Genomic DNA, 16,669 nt, shown 5'->3' with positions numbered 1-16,669 from the left:
AGCATTAACTGAAGTGTGGGAAGCCGAGGAGGCTACAGGCTGCTACAGAGATTACTGTACAATGACAGACACTCATGCACACTCCTCAGCCCCCTCACAAGTAAGGTAAGTGCGAGATCCCCAAACCCAACCTGTGAGAATTACTCTGAAATTTCTCCTCCTCTGAATTTCTTTTCAAAAGCAATTTATTTTCTATGAAATTGAATGAGAATGCTAAAAAAAAATGTGGGATAAATTTTTGGCATAGCACTATTTGTGACTTTTTGGCAGAGGCAAGATTTGAACAGATTTGTACCTCCATTCCTCAGCCACTATATTACATCAGGTCTAACTTTTGTGCATCCCGCCCCCCCCAATGGATTGTGGTTACTGTAGTTTTGAGAAGATGCTGAAAATTCTGTTAGAGGTACCTGGACTGTTACTAGGGCCACAGTTCCCAAAACACCTTTGTTTGGAGCCATGGTGTTTAACCAGGGTGGTAATCCTTAGTATGGTCACGATGAGCCCCAGTCGGTTGGCCAGGGTTCATGGATGCAGAAGGCTTCTTGGTGGGTCACCAACATTCCTGATGGAAGGTATTGTGAAGAATGCAGCATTCTATACCTTAAGAAGGTTTCATGACAGGCCAGGTGTTGGAAGCCAACAAGCTGGGAGCACACACAAAGACAAAATGTTGCCAGTTACATCCCCAGAGTAAAATATTTGGAATTCATTGCCCTCTCATAAGGTGAAGACACTATTTTCCATTTGGAGTTATCCCCTAGGAGATGGGCCTGTGATGATGGGCCCAGAAGAGACAAAACAGCAGCTGTCTCTCACACCCATATGCACACACAGTGTGCACAGAGCATCACAATCCTCACTCAAATGACACACACATGCCCAGGCAGGTCACCTGAATACACAAAGACGGGAGAAAGGAGACCTCTCCAGGTCATAAATACGGATGCAATCCCTTCTCCTGAGAACTCCCCTTATGCCCTCTCACTAGAAGTGAATGGAACTTGTGCAAATGTGTCCTGTCTTGTCATGCCCATTCATTGCAATGGAGTTCATATAGGAGAAGTTCCCCCATTTGAAGCTATGGGTTGAGATGATGGTTCTCCACTATCTTGATAGATTTGCAGGTGACACCCTATAGGGAAACTTTGACCAACCTGGTGGCCTCCAGATGTTTTGAAGTTCAAATCCCATCAGTTCCAGCCATCGTCAGGAATGCTGGGAGCTGTAGTCCAAAACATCTGGAGGGCACCAGGTTTGGCAAGGCTGCTATAAGGGTCAAACCTTTGGAGGGGGCTTGGATAATCTAATCTGGTTGGGATTCCTGGGTTGAAAAGAAATGGTCTGATCTAGAGAATCCTAGAAGATGTGTCTTCATATTTACACTGGAGGAAAAGTCCATCTCGCAGAGGTGTTCTTACATAGTGGCAATGCTTCCCAAATGTTGGATGAGGAGGACCAACAAACGATTTTCAAGGGTCTTGTGAAATATTAGTTTGATTTTTTTTTTACTTTTGGGGATTGAAATGTATTAATGCTATGAATTATACACTGTATCATGTAAAAGTAGGTAACTTTAGTAAAATTGGCAAGATTTGTTTGAGTAGGTGAGCAACATGTTTATCTGACTTATTTTTTTCTTTGTATGTTTATGTGATTTCATGGAATGTCAAATACATAGAAGACAGTTCAAGTTAAAAACACTTAACACCACTGTGGTCTTTTTGCAAGAAACTCATTTGATGGCAGTGGATGAACAATCTTTGAGAAGAGAGATCGGGTTGGGGAAGTCTATGAGCATCTCTACACCAGCCAAAAATCCCACATTTAAAACTAGACTTTCTGCTTCCATTTTAAATGAAGGATCACAACTGACTCCCTTGACAGGCACTTCCTCCCCACCACACACACTTTCCCCCTTCCTTTTCCCCCTTATCTGAGTCGTTGATATGTTTCATTATACAGCCACTAGATGGCGCTGTTGTCTAGCTCCTCTTATTGCACTCTTTTCACAAGGAAACTCAAGCGGACCTCAAGCGGGGTAATTTGATAGCTCATTATCTCCGATCTTTTAAAAAATGGAATAAAGGTCATTTGGTGCGGGAGACACCCCAGAGATTCACGACATCATCTAAAGGACCCGCAAACTTCCATGAGTGATCTCAATAGCAGGATAAAAGCCTCGTGTGGAGAAGCCCTCCGTAACTGGTACTGCAACGCAGTTGGGTTGCAATTTTAATTCATAAGCGACTTTTCAGGTCAACAGGTGGTTATTGATTCTGACAGTCACTTTTTAAAATTTGGTTGGGACATGTATGTTTCTCAGGGTTGCTAGAAGTGGGTGCATGAGAGGGTAGAGGTGTCCCAGCCAGGCCAAGAGACCAGTGGGTGCTGGGCAAGGTCTGGGGAAGCTGACCTAGAAGAGCAGCAGAAGTTGGAAGTAGTTGACCGATAACTGGTCAGACCAGGGTATGCAAAGAACACTGGAACAAGAGGTTGTTTGTCTGACAGAGGCAGTCTGACTACCAGATATCCACCCAACTGAAGATGCTGGGGACTGAAACTGGGGCCCTCACATGTAAAGCATGCACTCTTCCACTAAGCCACGGTCCCTCCCAACCCATCAAGGGAGGCAGCATGGGATTTTAAGGGGTGGCACTGTGACTTGGAGGCATGCACAGTGTAGAGCCATTGAATGACCTCCAATTGTCCCTTCTGCCTTCTCCAACAGAGACTTTGGATGGTTGGCGGGTTTATTGTAGAACTGAGCTGAAATTTCTCAGAGGAGAGTTGACTGAGAATCTTTTTCCTCAGCCTTCCTGAAAAACAGTTCAGGATGAACCAAATGTAACACTGGGAAAATGAGAAACTAAGAGAAACCAAAATTGACAGATTCGTCCATCCCTAGTTATTACACATAAAATGCTACAGAGAACAACCGCATAGACTAAGTACTCCACTTAACAGTGTTGAGAAACTTACATACAAATATGGCTGCTACATTTATTTTTCTGGCTGTGTAACCTAGACTTCTTCCCAGGTGTAACAAGGACATGAATCTTTGGTTCCTTCTCTGCATTTCATTATCACAACAATACCCACCATAACAAAAATGGTGGTAAATTGCTTAGGGACTGATTTGTGGAATCCAGTCCTAGGAACACATTCATGAAATATCCAGTGAAAACACTTTTGGGGGGCAGTGGGATCAGAACCTCAGAAATAGATTCATGATCTGGGTTTGGACACAGTGCACAGTACAGGGCCTGGAACCCATCTTCCGGTCAGAATGCAAAGTTCCCAGTAAATACAGTACCACTAGCAAGACAAGATATTTTAATTTAATTTGCATTCATTATTACATTTATATCCTACCTTTTTCCCTCTTACAAGAAACCCAATGCAGCTTGTATTGTCCTCCTCTCCATTTTATCCTCACAACAACCCTGTGAGGTAGGTTAGGCTAAGAGTCAATGACTGTCAGTGACTGGCCAGGAAAGAGATCGGGGTTGTGATGGACAGCTCAGTGAAGATGTCAACCCAATGTGCTGCCACTATAAAAAAAAGAAAAGAAAAGAAAAGAAAAAGGCAAACTCCATGTTAGACATAATTGGAAAAGGAATTGAGAATAAAACTGCCAATATCATACTGCCCCTATACAAATCTATGGTGTGACCACACTTGGAATACTGTGTACAGTTCTGGTCACCATACCTAAAAAAAAAGATATTGTAGAGCTGGAAAAAGTGCAGAAAAGGGCAACTAAAATGATCAAGGGGCTGGAGCATCTCCCCTATGAGGGAAGGTTACAATAGCTGGAATTGTTTCACTTAGAAAAATGGAGGGTAAGGGGAGGGTAAGGGGAGACATGATAGAGGTGTACAAAATCATGCATGGTGTGGAGAATGTGGATAGGGAGACATTTTTCTCCATCTCTCAAAATACTAGAACCCAAAGGGGTCATCCTGCGAAGCTTACTTGTGGGAGCTTCAGGACAGATCAAAGGAAGGACTTCTTCACACAGCGTATAGTTAAACTATGGAACTCGCTACCACAGGATGTAGTGATGGCCACCAATTTGGATGGCTTTAAAAGGGGGTTGGACAAATTCCTGGAAGAGAAGGCTATCAATGGCTACTAGTCTTGATGGCTGTGTGCTACCTCCAGTAGCAGAGGCAGTGAGCCTATGTATACCAGTTGCTGGGGAACATGGGTGGGAGGGTGCTGATGGACTCACGTCCTGCTTGCAGTTTCCTGTTGACAGTTGGTTGGCCACTGTGTGAACAGAATGCTGGACTAGATGACCCTTGGTCTGATCCAGCATGGTTCTTCTTATGTTCTTATGACTGGCACAAAGTCACCCAATGAGCTTCATGGCCGAGTGGAAACTAGAACCCGGATCTTCCCAGTCCCACTCCAACACTCTAAGCCTACACTGGCTTAGATCTTGGGATGTACATTGGATTTGGACACAGTCTGAAGCCTGAGCAGAATTGGGCTGCTTCAGTCCAGTTCTGTCAGGTCCCAAGGTGAAGCAAGCTTCCCTCTGAAGCCAACAGAACTAAAGCTGCTCCAGAACAATGCTTTGTAAATTACAGACTTAATGTCTCCAAAGAGCGACTTTTGGTTTCATTTCTCTAAAGGGAAGGGGAGAGAAGGAGTGCAGTTGAGTGACTGACAGGTTCACCTAATCCTAGGGCACATTTTACCATTGGCTCCAATCACTGTGCTTTGGAGGAGGGTAAGAATGGGACCGTCAGATGGCTGTTCTTCCAATGCCACCACACTTCACAATGAAAAAGCCCTAAACTGGTTTTCAAGCATCATAGCTCCCTAGCCCCTGCAGCTATCATTCGTATTCCTTCAAAGTTTCTTGCCTGGGAACATCTCTATGACATGTGCCATTTTCATACAAATTGAACAAAAAACCATGCAGGGGAGGGAAAGGGAAATGAATCATGCCCCCTACCTTTGGGGAACTCCCTTTCCAAATGAACCACTGCACTTATCCTTCTGGAACTTTTCAGGTTCCTTACTTAAGGAGACCTCTAGATTTTCTGTAATTTTCAGAACAGTCATCCACAAGGAATACAGGGGGATAAGCCTGTCCTCTTTTGGAGAACTTCAAAATTTCAAGGCTGCTCTTGCACAAACATCCCTGTGGCTATCCTTCTGAAGTTTGGCGGACTTGACTGCTCAGAAGGGGCAACTATCCCTGCATTTTCTTTCATCCAATTCTTCCAAGAAATTAAAATTCTACCAAGGGCTCTGTGTTGCCCATCCCTTAGCAGGTGCCTCTCCTTGTTGACTGTTGGCAAACAGTCTTGACCAACACCAAAGTAAGAGACCAAGAGTCAAGCAACACCAACCAAGGGTCTTAGTAACTGATTATAGACCTGACTGTTGTCTCCTACAAGGGTAACCTACAAAGAGTGTGCTGTGGCATTCATGTCCTGCTTGTGGGCTTCCCAGGGGCAGCTGGTTGTCCGCTGTGTGAACAGAATGCTGACTAGATGGACCCTTGGTCTGATCCAGAAGGGCTCTTCTGATGTTCTTAAGGAGCGGCCAATCTGAGAACATCTTGGGACAGCCAATCAAAGGCAAAGGAGTGGCAATCTCAGGGCAGTATGCAAAGGTGTCATTCTGCAAACTCAAATAGCACTAGTGGAGCTCCACTGAATCTTTCCATTGTGCAAGCAGTTGCCCATTATACTTGTGCAACCAGTTGTGCGAGGAGTTGCACAACCAGTTTTGCAAACAGTTGATTTGCATAAACATTTACATAGCCTATCACGGCTGACTGCAGGGACACAAATACAATTGATTGCACAACAGGTTGCACAAGACTAATGTGTAACTGGTTGCACAGTGGTTTGCACAATGGTTTGCACAAGAGTTATGCACAATGGTTTGCACAAGAGATAGCACAAGCATAATGCACAACCACTTGCACAACTGTGCTTGTGCAAATGTAACTTTAGTTGGATTCTTCTCTTACACATAGTTTAGAACGTATTTTCTGCTAGTGCAACGTCATTTGCACTAATGGAATGACATACTTGGATACTGCCCTCAGCTAGGGACGGCAGAGAATTCCACCACGGATCTCAATGAGGCCGAATGCCAGTGCATTCAGCCCCCCAAAATCTGTGGTGGAACGGCCTGCCACCCCCCTGCGAATCCCCCCCGGGACGGGACTTACCTGGGGCGGATCTTCCGGGCTCTGGCGGCGGCGGCAGCAGCGGCTGGTCTTCCGACCGGCTGCTGCCGCCGCCATTTGCAGACTTCTGGGTTGTTGTTGTTTTTTTTTCAAGACATGATAGGCTACGTAAAGATTTACGTAGCCTATCATGGCTGGGTAAAAAAAAACCCACTGCGTACGCAAATGGCGGCGGCTATGGCCGCCGCCATTTGCGTTCCTTATTTTTGGTGTCTTAGTCTACATAAATATTTACATAGACTAAGACGGCGAAAATAAGGGGAACGCAAATAGCGTAGTGGGCGCTATTTGCGTCCCTTTTTGATTTGCCGTTTTAGCGTACGTAAATATTTACGTAGGCTAAAACAGCGAATCAAAAAGGGACGCAAATAGCGCCCACTACGCTATTTGCGTTCCCCTTATTTTCGCCATCTTAGTCTATGTAAATATTTACGTAGACTAAGACACCAAAAATAAGGAACGCAAATGGCGGCGGCCATAGCCGCCGCCATTTGCATACGCAGGTTTTGGGGTTTTTTTACCCAGCCATGATAGGATACGTAAATCTTTGAGTAGCCTATCATGTCTTGAAATATTTATGTAGACTAAGATGGCCGAAAATAAGGAACGCAAATGGTGGCGGCCGTAGCCGCCGCCATTTGCATATGCGGTTTTTTGTGTGTTTTTTTCCAGAGCCCTCCGCGGCTGGAAATCTGGCTGCAGACGGCTCTGGCCTGGCTGGGCCTGGCCAGCTGCTCCGCAGAGCCGCCGCGGAGCAGAGCCGGCCATCGAGGATTCCGGGGGGGAGGAACGGAGCGCCTCCCCCCCCGTCGAGGATTCCGGGGGGAGGGATGGAACGCCTCCCCCCACCATAAACATAATCCATGGAAAGGTAAGTACATTTTGTACATCCCTACCCTCAGCACTATAAAGGCTGATTCACACACAACTACTTCAGGGATATGGGTTGGGCTTAAGACTGACTTGAGAGCTTGGGGTGATGTGGTTATGGGGTTGTCTCACCATACTTACAGTTGACCTGAATCCACTTCTACTACCATTCCACCACCAATTTACATTTCAGAAACTTTGCAGTGGTCACATAAATATGGATTGGGCTGAGACTAGATGCATGGTGAAGCAACCACAACTGAGTCCGCAAACCAACCCAAGCTCAGTCAACAGCATCTACCACATCAAATCAGTTTTGTGAACCAGCTCTTCATGTCAGCAGCTGAGGTCCATGCAAGAAACCTCAGTTAAATGGGATCTAAATCCTAACACATAGAAGGGTGGAGACTGATTTCACCTTCACAGTCTGAGCCATAAACCAGTTAACCCAATACCTGGATTTAAGATGAATTAGTCCTATTGAATCTAACAGGATTGAAGCTACCTAAATCCAAGTGTGCTGTAGTTTATCTGCACTGGGGATCATCACACAGCTTATTTATGGGTTGGATTGGCGTGCCAGCTGGGTTCATATTAAATAAGTGTGGCATATAGAATGGCGAGCTGCTTTCCAGTGCAGTGGGAATGGTCTATTGATTGCCCATTCAAAGAAGGCATAACTTTTGTGCTCTGGAACTCATGGGTTTGCTTAGTAGACATTTGCAATCCCATCAGAAATGGGTCTCTTGCCCAAGTTTAGGCAAGCAGACTCCATGCAGCAATGTTTTAATTACCCTTCTCACTATTATGAGGAACTTCTGCAGCTCTTCAGGTTATTATACAGTAAATAACCAGTTTCCTAAAGGACAGAGCTGTTTTAATTATATGACAATGAATGCATAATTATTATGTTTGTTAGGAGTGAATCACAAGACAACAGACTTGATACTGCTGCTCTAGTTAGTGCATCTTAATTACTTTTTCATTTATTTTGCATATAAAAGCTATTTGCTAATTGTCTTTGCTGTAAATATGCAAAATATAATTAGTCATTCATAATTCTTTATATGTTATCTAACTGTACATTTGTTACTGAGGAATATATATTAAAGTTTGAATATTTAATGGGCTTTGGCAGCACAGAGTATTTTTGTACTAACTTTGCAGGGAAATATTAGAGGGACATCATACGAGCCTTCATTTAACCCCTTTCCCTATACAAACAAATGTTTCCTCCATTAAGAAGAGATAGTGGAAAACATGGTGCAAATTGAAACCTGTTCCATGTTCCCCAAATTGGGACATAATCTCATTGGGAAATAACTGCAATATGGACATATGAAGTTGCCTTATACTGAGTTGGAACATTGGTTCAAATAGCCCAGCCTGGCTACTGGTGATCCTTTGAACTGGGGATGCCGGGGGTTGAACATGGGGCCTTTTGTATGCACAACTTAGCTCCTTCGCCTGTTACTGAGGGTGGAGAAGCTCTGGGGGTTAAACCGAAATGAGGATATGCCAAGGATCAGAGAGGCCAGGATAACACAGTTCACTAAATGAGACTAGGGTTGTCAACAATTCATAATTTTAATGAATCATTCATATTCTATGGACGCCCATCGTATCCCATCACTTTCCTGTAGGGATGTGCAGATTTGGTAAAATCCATTCCATCTGCATTTCACAGATTTTCAGCTGCCTTTTGTCCCGTTGTCCACTCATTGACAGAATTGAAGGAGGAGGGGGATCCTGTTGCTGGTCAGAGTGGTTTTGAAGGTTCGGGGAAGTTGGAAGATGTCAATAGCCCTCCCAAGACCCAAGATGGCCGTGGCTTGAGATACTAAAGTTTAGACGAACCAAAGCACCTAAACTGGTCCTGTCTCCCTGCTCCAGACGCACCAGAATCTAGGGATGTATGGATTTTGTTAAATCCATTCCATCTGTGTTTCACGGATTGTCAGATGTCTTTTGTTCCATTGTCTGCTCATGGACAGAATCAGATTTTTTTAGGGATGTACAAGAATTTCTTTCCACTTGCACTAATGTGCATTTGCACTTGCATTAGCACAAATGGGAATTTACCCAAATCCACCTCAAAAGTTTTCTTTTTTTTCTTTTTTTAAGTACACAGAACCCACATGACTCAGAAAAAGCTGGTCCTCTGCAGAATCCACAGATCAGATTCATAGAAAGCCAAACTCATTTGAATCCATTTGTGGATTTCTCTGATGCCTACCAGAATCACCCCAGGATCCCAGGAACAAGGTGGCAGTGTGTCCAGGCAGAAACCCAGAACCGGTGATACTGTGCCCATGTGGCAGCACATCAAATATCCATGAGTCATACTGATGAGGAAGAAATATGCTCTGAATTGGGGCCCTAATGACAAGACAGGAAGGGGTGGCACATCAACATCCCCTATGAAGTTGCTCAGTTGAAGCCTAGTCCTTGCTAAAGCAACACCTTTCTTACAGTGCTCTCTGCTAGCCTGGCCTTCCTGATACTTGAACCACAGGACTACTCCTGAGAAGGCAGGAACTGGCCATCATTGCAGGGATGGCAGAGATGGGACAGCTCCATCTATAAGGGACAGAAAAGAAGAAAACACACAGGGCAAAACCCCTCTCTGTATTGGAATGGCAGGGAGTGTGTGTTTGGAAAGAAGGCTTTCTGAGGAAAGCAAAGAGTAAGAGCAAGAAAAAGAGAACTTGAGGTTTAACTTGATTTGCAGAAATGCAATGCGTGGTGTGTCATTCTATTTCTCATAGCCAATCTGAAATGATAATAGGCAAAGAAATGGCTACAAGGCACCAGAGCTCTGACACTGCCTGATAAAAAGATGGTCTACAGGTTTCAAAACTTACCAAGGAAATAACACTTAAGAATAAAATTAACTAAAATGATGCCTCTAGCTATCCATTACACGAATGTGGTGAATGGCTGGTCTGACCTAGAGTTTGCCAGGTTAAACAATGGTTACAGTCTATGGGTCAGACCAAGCTCAGAGAGTAAAGTCAGTGCCAAGGTTCTGTTATTTATATTTTCCTATATGATTTAAAGAAAACATTTAGTTGTAGATAAATACTAATCAAATCACTTACCCCAGTGAAGTGTCAAAATAATTTGAATTACAAGAAATAATATATGTTTTCAGAGCAAATGAAATATATGAGCCATTTCTGTAGGTATATGTGCTGAGCTTTGTCAGGAATCCCAGTTTTGAATTGTCTTCCTCATTGAATTGGCATGAATGGAAGCTGTGCAAGAGAACATCTTCCCATTTCAAGGTGCTTCTGCAGAAGAACTTCCTGGCAGATCAGGCCCACAGAGCGAATGACTCACCATGCTGAACACAGCCCACTAACCATGTTTGGTAGCCCACCGGGGGCTTGATCATTCTTGACCTTTGTGCCCGCTCACTAAGGTAGTCAAAAGAGGTCCTCTCATCCATTCCATCTATCCCTGTGGCCCTTCTGTCTAAAATCAGGGAGAGGGTCCTCTCGGTAAGTGCACCTAGCCAACAGAATGCCATACCAAGAGAGTCTCCTTTCGTTTCCACATCAAAATGGCTTTTTGCCCAATGACAAATACCAGAGCCAGCCAGCTCTACCATTAGGCCAAATGAAGCGGCCACCTTGGGCAGCATATGCTGTGGGGTGGGGGGCAGCAGCAAGGTGTTTGAGGACACAGCTGCACCCTAAGTTAGCCTGCTTCTAGGAATGTCAGAGAATTCTGCTACAGATCCCAGGGAGACCGAATTCCAGTGAATTCGGCCCCCCGGAATCTGTGGTGGAACGAAGCAACCCACCCCCACCCCATGAAATAGGCCCAGAACGGAGCCTACCTTGTGTCAGCCATCTGGTGCTCTGCGAATGGCTATGATAGGCTACATAAATATTTACGTAGCCTATCATGGCTAACGCAGGGATGCTATTTGTGCCCCTGTCTTTTGCCGTGATAGGCTACGTAAATTAGGGATGTCAGAGAATTCCGCTACGGATCTTGGTGAGGCCGAATGCCGGTGCATTCGGCCCTCCGAAATCCATGGCAGAACGAAGCCCCACCCCCACCCCACGAAAGGCGCACGAAACGGGTCACCTACCTGCTGCCATTCGCGCTGCTTTGCGAATGGTGGCTGCATCTGCAGCTGCAATTCGCTTCTTCAATTATAGTCGTGATAGGCTACGTAAATACTTATGTAGCCTATCACGGCTAATGCAGGCATGCCATTTGCGTCCCTGAGGAAGCCGTGATAGGCTGCGTAAGTATTTATGTAGCCTATCACAGCAAAAAAAAGGGAACGCAAATGGCAGCAGCTACGGTGGCCGCCATTTGCGTTCCCTTTTTTTTGGCCATGATAGGCTACGTAAATATTTACATAGCCTATTACGGCAAAAGAGAGGGGCGCAAATGGCGTGGTGGCCACCATTTGTGCCCATCTCTTTTGCCATAATAGGCTACGTAAATATTTACGTAGCCTATCACGGCCAAAAAAACCGGGAACGCAAATGGCAGCCGCCGTAGCCACCGCCATTTGCGTTCGCTGTTTTTTTGGGGGGGTTGCCGTGATAGGCTACGTAAATATTTATGTAGCCTATCACAGCAAAATACAGGGATGAAAAAGTAGGGATGTACGAAAGTCACTTACCTTTTCGCAGGGGTGCTTCGTGGTTGGGGGGGAGGCGCTTCGCTTCTCCCCCAGAAGTTCAGGCGAGGGGGGGGAGGCGTCCCGCCTCGCCCGGCCAAAATTCAGGCCAGGGGGGGAGGCTTCCCGCCTCGCCCGGCCGAAATTCAGGCCGGGGAGAAGCTCCCCGTCTCCCCGGCCGTGAAACAAAGTGTAAAAACAAAAACACCCCCCCCCCCCGTGATAGGCTACGTAACCATTTACATAGCCTATCATGGCTGACTTTGGAAATCTAGCCGTGATAGGCTACGTTAATCGTTACGTAGCCTATCACGGGGTTTTGGTTTTTTTTCACACTTTGTAATGGCGGCGGCGGCAGCCGGTCGGAAGACCAGCTGCCGCCCCCGCCCCTGATGAAAGGCCGATGAACTGCCGCCGGGATCCGCCGCCGGGAGGGACATTTGCCAAAAGTAAGTCCTATCCCGGGGGGGGGCGCGGGGGGGGCGGAGAATTTCACCGCCGATTTCGGGGGGCCAAATGCGTTGGCACTCGGCCCCCCGAAGATTCGGGGAGAAATTCTCCGCCATCCCTATGCAAAAGGTGGCGGCTATGGCAGCCACCATTTGCGTCCCTGTGCAGGCTGCCCAGCGGCCGGATGTCCGGCTGCAGGCGGCCCTGGCCGGCGGCTCCACGGAATCGCCATGGAGTGGAGCCAGCCGGAGAGAATTTTGGGGGGAGGGACAGAGCGCCTCCCCTCCACCGCAAATGTCACCCTTCAAAAAGGTAAGTGACTTTTGTACATCCCTAATGTAAATATATACGTAGCCTATCATGGCAATATGCAGGAACGCAAATGGCGGTGGCTATGGCAGCCGCCATTTGCGTCCCTGCACAGCCCAGCAGCTGGATGTTCGGCTGCGGGCAGCGCCGGTCAGTGGCTCCATGGAGTCACCGCAGAGCGGAGCCAGCCGGGGAGAATTTCGGGGGGAGGAAAGGAGCGCCTCCCCCCCACTGCGAATGACCCCACCCGGAACAAGGTAAGGGATTCATACATCCCTACCTGCTTCCCTCAGCTGTGATAGAGGATGCTGCCCCATTGCCACTGTTGAAGACTGAACTTCCAGTCACCTTCTGTACACGAAACTGGGGCTGGTGCCATCTTGTCCTTCACTGCAGGCAGAAAAATGTCTTGGGGCTGCCCTGGCAAATATGTTCCTTTTTAGAAAGGCCTTTGGCCTTTGAGTATATGCTTACTCCCCACCCCCCACCTCCCAAACTGGTTTTATTGGAGAGTTTTACCTGATGAAGGGAGTACCTAGAGAGGTAGTGGGCTCTCCCACACTGGAGGCATTCAAGATGAGGCTGGACAGCCATCTGTCGGGGATGCTCCAACTTGGATTCCTGCAGGGGGTTGGACTCGATGGTCTTGTAGGCCCCAACCCTACTATTCTATGATTCTATGACTGGTTTTATTGGGTTGAATTCAGACTTAGTCATATTTACAGTAGACCCACTGAAGTCAATGGGACATATGTTAGTCGTGGCTCCTCTTAGTATTACTGGTATCTTTATTAGAATCTTCTACTTATTATTAATATCCCATAATTAGTATCTTCTATTGTGGATTTTTAAAGGGGACATTTTATATTTCCATTCAGTGCTTGAAGTCTTCAAGGCTAAGCCCTTAGCTCAACTATTTTATGGAATTCAAGTTTGGGCTGATGCTAATTTAAAACAACTAGAAGATGTGCAGTCTAAATTTCTTAGGCTAAGCTTTTCTGTCCCAGGTTGTGCCCCAGAAATGCCTCCTCGAGCTTGGAAGCTGGTCTTCCTTCTATTTCTATGCAGGCTTGGCTCAGGACATTTAACTATTGGCGACTCGACTCTCATGAGAGCAGCTGGTTGAAAGCCATCAATCGTAGGCTCTGCTATTTTGGCCTTTCACCACAACAGTTACAAACTCTTGGTTTCATTAAAGCAAGAGATTTAGGCTGCAATCCTATGCATGTTTAGACAGAGAAAAGGCCTACAGCTGGCTGGGGTATGCTGGGAGCTGTAGGCCTTTTCTCTGTCTAAACATGCATAGGATTGTGCCCTTACTGAGACAGTGTATTTTTGACACTGAACAAGAGAACTTGTTTTTGTTTTGGCGCAAATGGCGGCAGCCCATGGTTTTTGTTTTAAATCAGCCGTGATAGGCTACGTAAACATTTACATAGCCTATCACGGCTGACTGCAGGGACGCAAACGGTGGCGGCTAGCGTCCCTGCTAGCCAGCGGCCGGATGTCCGGCTGCTGTTGGAGCCGGCCGGCAGCTCCGCAGAATCCCTGCGGAGCGGAGCCAGCTGGCCAGGATTCTGTCTCCTGAGAAACCTGTACGAGGGTCAAGAAGCAACAGTAAGAACCAGACATGGAACAACCAAGTGGTTCAAAATTGGGAAAGGAGTACAACAAGGCTGTATATTGTCGCCCTAGGTTATTTAACTTATATGCAGAGTACATCATGAGAAACGCCGGGTTGGATGAATCACAGGTCGGAAATAAGATTGCCGGGAGAATTATCAACAACCTCAGATACGCAGACGATACCACCCTAATGGCAGAAAGCGAAGAGGATCTAAAGAGCCTCTTGTTGAGGGTGAAAGAGGAGAGTGCAAAAGCTGGTTTGAAACTCAACATTAACAAAACTAAGATCATGGCATCTGGCCCCATCACTTCCTGGCATATAGAAGGGGAAGAAATGGAAGCAGTGACAGATTTTATTTTCTTGGGCTCCAAGATCACCGCAGACGGTGACTGTAGCCATGAAATTAAAAGACGCTTGCTCCTTGGGAGGAAAGCTATGGCCAACCTAGACAGCATAGTAAGAAGCAGAGACATCACCTTGCCGACAAAGGTCCGTCTAATCAAAGCTATGGTTTTCCCAGTAGTAATGTATGGCTGTGAGAGCTGGACTATAAGGAAGGCTGAGCGCCGAAGAATTGATGCTTTCGAACTGTGGTGCTGGAGGAGACTCTTACGAGTCCCCTGGACTGCAAGGAGGTCAAATCAGTCCATCCTAAAGGAAATCAACCCTGAGTGCTCATTGGAAGGACAGATCCTGAAGCTGAAGCTGAAATATTTTGGCCACCTAATGCGAAGAGAAAACTCTGGAAAAGACCCTGATGCTGGGAAAGACTGAAGGCAAAAGGAGAAGGGGACGACAGAGGATGAGATGGCTAGATAGCATCACCGATGCAATGAATATGAACTTGAGCACACTCCGGGAGAGAGCGCAGGACAGGAAGGCCTGGCGTGCTGTGGTCCATGGGGTCACGAAGAGTCGGACACGACTGAACGAATGAACAACAACAACTATTATTGTGCCCTGAGTTCTATTGTTATATTTTTATTTTAGCCTGTCAATTCTATTTGCTTATTAGTGTTTTATATTTGATGCATTTTGTGGCAACTGTAAATTTTTATAGTTTTTAGTCTGCCAATTTTATCGGTTCTGTTGTGTTTTGTGCATGATGTTGCAGTGGCTTGTGGCTGATGCAAATAACATTTCTATACTCTATCTTTTTTATTTCTGTATTTAATTAATTGCTTTTGTGGTTGATATTCTTGCACATTGTTGTTGTTGCTGCTGCTGCTGCTGCTGCTCTTATCCCCCCTGAACTTCCAGAAAAGGGTGGTATCTGGCAGTTACCTACCTGGTTTGGTGGTGACAGGTCACAAAATGGGCAAATACATGGCAGATGGTACCTTTTAGTGGAAATTTATTCTCACAAGCAGCAGAAATGGTGGTAAACATGTGTCTGAATTATCTCATGTCAGACTGCCAGCAAGGGCTCAGATGACTGAGTTCTCTTCTGTGCAAAATTTTTAGAATCCACTCCAGACACAAAGTTAGCATGTCAAGGAGAAGGGTTCCATCCCACCCTTTCCCCTGACATGAGCCACGTTTGTGAGGCATTTTTGTTGTGGTTTTTTTTAATATAGAGCACCCTTCAGTCATACCTTACCTTCATCTGCAGTCTGAAATGGTACAGTCCTAACACAGGTCCTTACCACCTCATCTGCTGCTTATGAAAATTACAATTCGTTTTGTTCATATCAATTGGCTCTTTTAGATATACGCTGTTACCTGCCCCGAACCTGTAGGATGGGGCTGGCTAGAAAACGAAGGATAAAAATAATAATTCTTTGGTACTTGCCAGCTTTCGAAACCATCTGCACAGAATTGGTATCTCAAGCCTATTTGATTACCACCAGGCTGAAGTGTTGTGTTCCCTCCCTCCCTCTAAAGACTGGCTTCCTCCCTAATTAGTACTCAGTATGGCCTACAGTCTTTGGGAATGTTTTACATTGCGATTAGATTCATTACAGAGAGATTGACTGGTTAAAATGGGTTGCGTGTTTCCCCAAAGTTGCATTAAAGTACAGGTCTCAAGAACCTTGCTGGATAATTATATATTATCTTTTCCGCTCGTCTCCATGAAATACTGCCAGTTCATTCAAGTGATGCATGTCACATTAGACATTTCTCTCCTACCCACCCCCTCCAGCCTCGCTTCCCCCACACACACCCCTCATCTCAAACATTTGATTTACTATCCGGTTGTACTGTTAATCCCGTGTCATGACACCCCTATTCACTTCTGCTTTTCAGCTGAAAGCAGCTTCCTACAAAGATAATGCTAGGTAAAATCCATTGTACAGGGAAGAATATCTTCAATGCGGCTATCATATCGAAAAGAAAACACACTTTTGCTCTCTTCACCCTCTAGACATTCTTGAATACCTCCCTTAATGATAGAGTCAAAGAGAATAGCCACTAAGAACACACTGTAGGGTTATTTCTCCCCATCCCCCCCGGCCCCGTCCCGCCACACCGTGATTCTCTCAGACTTAATCCTGCTCTGTAATTCTATAATTGTTCTTATTTACATTGGGTAAATCTTTTTAAACTA

The sequence above is a fragment of the Heloderma suspectum genome, chromosome 1 (assembly GCF_057233095.1).
Source record: "Heloderma suspectum isolate Gila_16-S chromosome 1, 16-S_ref, whole genome shotgun sequence".
Classification (NCBI taxonomy): domain Eukaryota; kingdom Metazoa; phylum Chordata; class Lepidosauria; order Squamata; family Helodermatidae; genus Heloderma; species Heloderma suspectum.
This window is presented reverse-complemented; position numbering follows the sequence as displayed.